This window comes from Chlorocebus sabaeus, chromosome 1 (assembly GCF_047675955.1).
Source record: "Chlorocebus sabaeus isolate Y175 chromosome 1, mChlSab1.0.hap1, whole genome shotgun sequence".
Classification (NCBI taxonomy): Eukaryota; Metazoa; Chordata; class Mammalia; order Primates; family Cercopithecidae; genus Chlorocebus; species Chlorocebus sabaeus.
Genome location: NC_132904.1, coordinates 51,200,890 through 51,208,371, shown reverse-complemented (window position 1 = coordinate 51,208,371; position 7,482 = coordinate 51,200,890). Strand labels below are relative to the sequence as shown.

At 37.3% G+C, this 7,482-nt stretch overlaps 1 pseudogene; it reads right to left on the bottom strand.

Moving 5' to 3' along the window:
* Window positions 1-5,106: 5,106 nt before the first annotated feature.
* On the bottom strand, window positions 5,107-5,503 carry LOC140712197 (non-histone chromosomal protein HMG-17 pseudogene; annotated as a pseudogene).
* Window positions 5,504-7,482: the final 1,979 nt, after the last annotated feature.

Genomic DNA, 7,482 nt, shown 5'->3' with positions numbered 1-7,482 from the left:
TGGATCTCACTCTTTTATGGCTGAATAGTACTCCATTGTGTATATGTACCATATTTTCTTCATCCATTCATCTGTTGAGGGACACTTAGGTTGCTTCCAAATCTTAGCTATTATAAACAGTGCTGCAACAAATATAGGAGTGCAGATATCTCTTTGATATACTGATTTCCTTTCCTTTGGGTTATACCCAGCAGTGGGAATCCTGGATCATATGGTAGCTCAATTTTTAGTTTATCTGAGGAAACTCTGAACTGTTCTCCATAGTGGTTGTACTAATTAACATTCTCACCAAAAGTGTATGAGGGCTCCCTTTTCTCCATATCCTTGCCAGCATTTATAATTACCTATCTTTTGGATAAAAACTGTTTTAAACTGGAGTAAGATGATATCTCATTGTAGTTTTGATTTGCACTTCTCTGATGATCAATAATGTTGACCACCTTTTTATATGCCTGTTTGTCATCTGTATGTTTTCTTTTGAGAAATGTCTATTCAAATATTTTGCCCATTTTTGATGAGATTATTAGATCAATTAGATTAGCAGATTATTCCTGTAGAGTTATTTGAGCTCCTTATATATTCTGGCTATTAATCCCTTGTCAGAGGGATAGTTTGCAAATATGTTCTCCCATTCTGTCACTTGTGTCTTCACTTTGTTGATTGTGTCCTTTGCTGTGCAGAAGCTTTTTAACTTGATGTGATCCCGTTTGTTTGTTTGCTTTGGTTACCTATGCTTGTGGGATGTTGCTCAAGAAGTCTTTGCCCAGAACAATGTCCTGGAGATTAGATTTCCCCCAAAGCTTCATAATTTGAGATTTTAGATTTAAACGTTTAATTCATTTTGATTTGACTTTTGTATATGGCAAAAGGTAGGGGTCTGGTTTTATTCTTCTGCATACGGATATTCAGTTCTCCCAGCACCATTTGTTGATGAGACGGTTTTTTCCCCAATGTATGTTCTTGGCACATTTGTTGAAAATGAGTAGGTGTGTGGATTTGTTTCTGGATTCTCTATTCTGTTCCGTCACTCTATGTGTCTGTTTTTATGCCAGTAGCATGCTGTTTTGGTTACTATAGTTCTGTAGTATAATTTGAAGTCAGGTATTGTGATTCCTCTAGTTTTGTTCTTTTGCTTAGGATAGCTTTGGCTATTCTGGGTCTTTTGTTGTTCCATATAAATTGTAGGATTGTTTTTTTCTCTGTTTCTGTGAAGAAGTCATTTTTTAAAAAATTCTTTTATGCTCTCATGTCCTACATCTAATCTATGTGCAATTTCTGCTACCTGTATCATCAGAATATATTCCAAATCCAGGCATTCCTCACCTTCTCCCGCACTGTCTTCTCAGCCCTAGTCACCCTCATTCCACATCTGGCTGTTGCAATAACCACCTACCTAGTCTTTCTGCTTTCACCCTTACCTTCTATATAGTGGCCAAAGTATTTCACAATATAAATCAGATTATATCACTGCCCTTATCTTAGAGCTCAAATGACTTGCCATGTCCCTACATTATCTGCCCTCTGATTGCCTCTCCAGCCCTGCCTCCTCCTTCTCTTTCTCTGCTTACTCCATTCCAGCCACAGCATTCCTGCTGGTCTTCAATACATCAAGCTTGTTCCCATCTCATGGTATTTGTGCCTGTTGGGTTTCCTCTCCCAGAAATGCTTCCAGTTGGCTCACATGACCTGCTATCTCACTTCAGCAGAGTCTTCTTTTATCACCTCCTTAGAATGACCTTCCCTGTCCATCTTATCTGAATAGCCTCTTGCCCCTCTCCGCTCTGCAATCGCTCACTCAGCAATATCTGTGTTTTTGCTTATTCATTTATTTTCTGCACCCTTACCCCCACCTTCCAGACCCTAGAACATAAGTGCAATGAGAAAAGGGATTTAATTTGTTCACTTCTATAGCCAGTGCCAGGAACATAATATTTGTTGAGTTATGGGTAAATAATTTAATAAAAGGAATCAACAAGGTAGTTTGCATTTTTAAGAAATCTAATAGGATGTATTGATAGAAATGCAATCTTGGAGAGTTCAGATTCTGTTCATGAGTGGCATTACCCTTCAGCCCATTTGCAAAAGGGGTGTGGCCAGATGAATTAGGATCGTTATCTTCCCACATATGTCTAGTTGTATCTGCAATTTAACAGAGGCATAAAGATATTGAAAGATGTCTGATGGACCAGAGTAGGCCTGACCAAAGTCTAAATAAAAGATAGGGGGACAATGCCTGTAAAAATATACTCCCCATGAGAATCAAATTTGTATGGATCAGTGGGTCAGCTTTCACATTCAGGCCAGAGGGGAGCACTCCTTACGGAGACTGTTTCTGCTTTCCCACACTGAAGCTATGGGTTGTTAGGTGAAAAATTGTTTTTATGTGTGAATTGAAAGAGCTGTACCACTCAAGAAATGTACCATGTGGAACTCAGACTGTTTCTGTCACGGGAGATTGTGTCAGAGATTGTTATTTGTCCCCAATAGCCCTTCTTTCTGTTTTTTTTTTAAAAGCAAATCCAGCAAACTTTTTCTGTGAAGGGACAGATAGTAATTATTTTTGGCTTTGAGGGTCATGTAATACATACACAATTGGGCAGGCTCTGTTCCAATAACTTCATTTACAAAAATAGGTGCTAGTGGAAGTTGGTCTCTAGCCATAGTATGGCAACCCTTGTTATATATAACAGTAAAATTTTTAGCTGAGTATATGGCTGCCTAGCTAAAGGCTATGTTTTATAGTCTACCTTGTAGCTATCTGTAGCGAAGTGACTGCATTTAGCATGTATTTGAATCAGAGTTTCCTTTTTCTTTCTTTCTTTTCTTTTCTTTTTTTTTTGAGAAAGAGTCTCACTCTGTCGCCCAGGCTAGAGTGCAGTGGTGCAATGCAGCTTCACCTTCCTGGGCTCAAGTGATTCTCCCACCTCGGCCTCCCAAGTAGCTGGGACTACAGTCACATGCCAGTATCCATAACTAATTTTTATACTTTTTTTGTAGAGACAGGGTTTTGCCATGTTGCCCAGTCTGGTCTTGAACTCCTAAGATCAAGTGATCTGCCCACCTTAACTTCCCAAAGTGCTAGAATTATAGGCATGAGCCACTGAGCCTGGCCCAGACAGGATTTCTTAATTTTCAATACTATTGACATTTTAGGCCATATAATTCTTACTTATTTTTATTGATATATATTTATACTGTAAAAAATTGCACTGTTTTAAAGTCTACAATTCAGTGGCTTTTTAGTATGTTCACAAGTTTGTGTTCAAGAATCACTATTATCTATTTCAGTACATTTTTTTTTACCCCAAAAAGAAACCCTGTAACTATTAGCAGCCATTCCTCATTCCTATTCCCACCCACAAGCCCCTGGCAGCCACTTACTTACTTTCTGTCTCTATGGATTTGCCTATTCTGGACATTTCATATAAATGGAATCATAATATATGCCCTTTTGTGTCTGGCTTCTTTTACTTAGTGTAATGTTTTCAATGTTCATCCGTGTTGTAGTGTGTATCAACAGTCCATTCTTTTTCCATGGATGAATAAATAATATGCCATTGTATAAATATATTATATTTTGTTTACCCGTGCATCAGCTGATGAACATTTGAGTTTTTTCCGCTTTTTGGCTGCTATGAAAAATACTTTTGTGAACATCATATACTAGCTGGCCATATGGTAACTCTATGTTTAACCTTTGAAAAATTGCCACACTGTTTTCCAAAGCAGCTGCACCACTTTACATGCTCTCTAGCAATGCATGAGGGTTCCAGTTTCTTTACATCCTCACCAACACTTGTTTACATTTGCTTTTTGATTATAGCCATGCTAGTGGATATGAAATGGTATCTCATTGTAACTTCAATCTGGAAATACTGCAATTTATTTATCCATTCTACTACAATAGCTTTTGGGTGATAGTTGGTTTGAGCCATAATGAATACTGTTCTGTGAACATTCTGTTACATGTCTTCGGATATGCATATTCATTCATTTCCTATATCAAGGACTGAAATTAGTTGCATCATTATGCATTTCCACTAGCAGTGTTTTGAGAGATACCGTTGCTTCACAACTTCCCAGTAATGGCATTTTCACTGTTTTTTAGTTTTCATTGTTCTGGTGAGTGCAAAGTAGTATTGCAGTGTGATTTTACTTTGTATTTCTCTAATAACTGTGCACCTTTTCAAATGTGTATTGGCCACTTGATATCCTCTTAAGTGCCTGATCAACTCTCTTGCCCATTTCTAAAATTGAGTTTTCAATTTTTTCTTCTTGATGTATAGGCATTCTTTATGGATTCCAGATACAAAGCTTTGATTAGGTACAGTAATTTATGCATAGAAAGACACATATAATAATATCTTCTCAAAGCTTTTACTCTCTCTTTTTTTCTCAAGCCAAACTGTATCCAGCTTTATTAAAGATACTTTCTATAAACAATCAGGCAGGATATGGGCAGAAATTGTTAATAGTATACCACAACTTTCAAACTCCCTTCTTCAATGGATTATCAAAGATTAGAAAGCCACTGTGAAACAGAATAAAGTCTTCATCTGATGCTCTGAATGGGGGAAGTTTAGAGTGAGAGTTGACATTTCATATTCAGCATGTTGTTTAACAACTTTTCATGAGCCGACCCTGACTCTCAGGAACTGGAAAAACAATGGCAGAATTTATCTGAAGATCCACAATCTAGAAACAGAACCACTGCTCTTTTGAAGGGCACCATCTCAGTGGCATCACTGGAAAGTCCAGATTGCCTGACACACTGGTAACCAATGACTGGGGGTCAGGTCCCAACAGGCGTCTGGATTTAAGGAAGTTAAGTCTATGTTGAAAGGTGGAAAGGGAGAAGATGACATAAAAAATGAATCTCTTTTTTCATACCACAAAATATTTGTGCCAAGGTGGCCATGTGTCTCAAAGTCATGGAATCCCTCCTCCTGGGAGCCAAAAGGAAGTCTGTCAAATCTGGAATGGAAAGGTGTTTTCCCGACATCAATCCAACTTTGGAGACATTCTATAAGTGACATATGTCCCTTCCCTCAAAAACAAGTGTTCTGTGTGCTAACAGCATAACTTAAAAAAAAAGTAAAACAGAATTTTGCATTTTTGTAAAACATGATAAAAATAATATTTCAAACTGTACAGTCACCAGGAGTGCACAGTTTTAAAAAATGCACATACTTCACTTGGCATCTCCAGTGCCTTCAGCTTTCTGTGCCTGGTCTGTTTTGGTCTCTCCATTTTCTGCACGGTTATTCCCCTCCTTGCCAGCATCACCTTTTTCCTTTTTCCCTTTGAGTACCTTCTCTCCATTCTTTGCAGGGCCCTTTTTAGGCTTGGACCCTGGCTTTGGAGGAGCAGGTTAAGCAGTCAACCTCACAGATCTTCTCTGTGGTTTGTCTTTCACCTTGGCTTTAACTCCTTTAGCATCCCCTTTAGCCTTTCTTCTTGGGCATGGTGTCGGAGATGGTGGTGGGTGGTAGGCGCTGGGCATGGGTTGCAGTGGCCGCAGGATGCAGTGGCTGTGGTTGGTCTGGGAGTCATTCTCACCTCTTCTTCACTCTAAAGCTTTTTCTCCTAATGGTGTCTTTTCATGAACTATATTTCTTAATTTTAACCTAATTCAATTTATCAAATAATTTTGTATATTCTAAAATCATGAGTACATGTGCAGGTTTGTTACATGGGTAAATTGCATGTTACAGGGGTTTGGTATACAGATTATTTCATCACCCAGTTAATGAATGTAGTACCTGAGAGTTAGTTTTTTATTTTCACTCTCCTCCTACCCTCCAACCTCAAGTAGGCCCTGGTGTCTATTGTTTCTTTCTTTGCATCTGTATGTACTCAATGTTTAGCTCCCACTTAGAAGTGAGAACATGCAAAGTTTGATTTTCTGTTCCTGCATTAATTTGCTTAGGATAATGGCCTGCAGCTATATCTATGTTCCTGCAAAGGACATAATTTCATTCTTTTTTTATGACTGTGTAGTATCCCATTGTGTGTATATATATATATCACATTTTATAAACACAATCCACCATTGATGGGCGCCTAGGTTGTTTACATGTTTTGCTATTGTGAATAGCACTGCAATAAACATATGAGTGAAGGTGCCTTTTTGGTAGAACAATTTATTTTCCTTTGGGTATATATCTAGTAATGGGATTGCTGGGACATGTGGTTGTTCTATTTTTAGTTCTTTGAGAAATATCCAAACTACTTTCCACAGTGACTGAACTAATTTACATTCCCAGCAGCAGTGTATAAAAATTCCCTTTTCTCTGTACCCTCACCAACACCTGTGGTTTTTTTTTTTTTTTTTTTGCTTTTTTTTTTTTTTTTTTACTTTTTAGTAATAACCATTCTGACTAATGTGAGATGGTATCTCATTGTGGTTTTGATTTGCATTTCTCTGATGATTAGTGATGTAGAGCATTTTTTATAAGCTTGTTTTATAAGCTTGTTGGCTGTGCATATGTCTTCTTTTGAGAAGTGTCTATTCATGTCCTTTGCCCATTTTTTAATGGGGTTGCTAGTTTTTTGCTTATTAATTTGTTTAAGTTCCTTATAGATTCTAGATATTAGACCTTTGTGAGGTGCATAGTTGGCAAATATTTTATCTGATTCTATGGGTTGTCTATTTACTCTATTGATAGTTTCTTTTGCTGTGCAGAAGCTCTTTATTTAATTAAGTCCCATTTGACAACTTTTGTTTTTGTTGCAATTGCTTTTGGAGTCTTCATCATGAAATCTTTGCCAAGTCTTATGTCCAAAATGATCTTTCCTAGGTTTTCTTCCTGGGCTTTTATAGTTTTAGGTTTTACATTTAAGTCTTTAACCAATCCTCAGTTAATTTTTGTATATGGTGAAAGGAAGGAGTCCAGTTTCAATCTTCTGCATATGCCTAGTCAGTTATCCCAGGACCATTTATTGAATAGACAATCCTTTCTCTATTACTTGTTTTTATTGACTTTGTCAGAGATCAGATGGTTGTAGGTGTGCAGCTTTATTTCTGGGTTTTCTAATTTGTTTAATTGTTCTATGTGTCTATTTTTGTACCAATACCATCTTGTTTTGGTTACTGTAGCCTTGTAGTATAAGTCTGGTCAGGTAGTGTTATGCTTCCAGCTTTGCTCTTTTTGCTCAGGATTGCTTTGGCTATTCAAGCTCTTGTTTTGGTTCTATATGAATTTTAGAATAGTTTTTTCCTAATTCTACGAAAAATGTCTGGCAATTTGATAGAAATAGCACTGAATTTGTACATTGCCTTGAGCAATATGGCCATTTTAACAATATTGATTCTTCGAATTCATGAGCCTGGAATGTTTTTCCGTTTATTTGTGTAGTCTGTGATTTCTTTCTGCAGTGTTTTGTAATTCTCTTTGCAGAGATATTTCACCTCCCTAGTTAACTATATTCCTAGCTATTTTATTTTGGTGTGTGTGGCTATTGTGAATGGGATTGCATTCC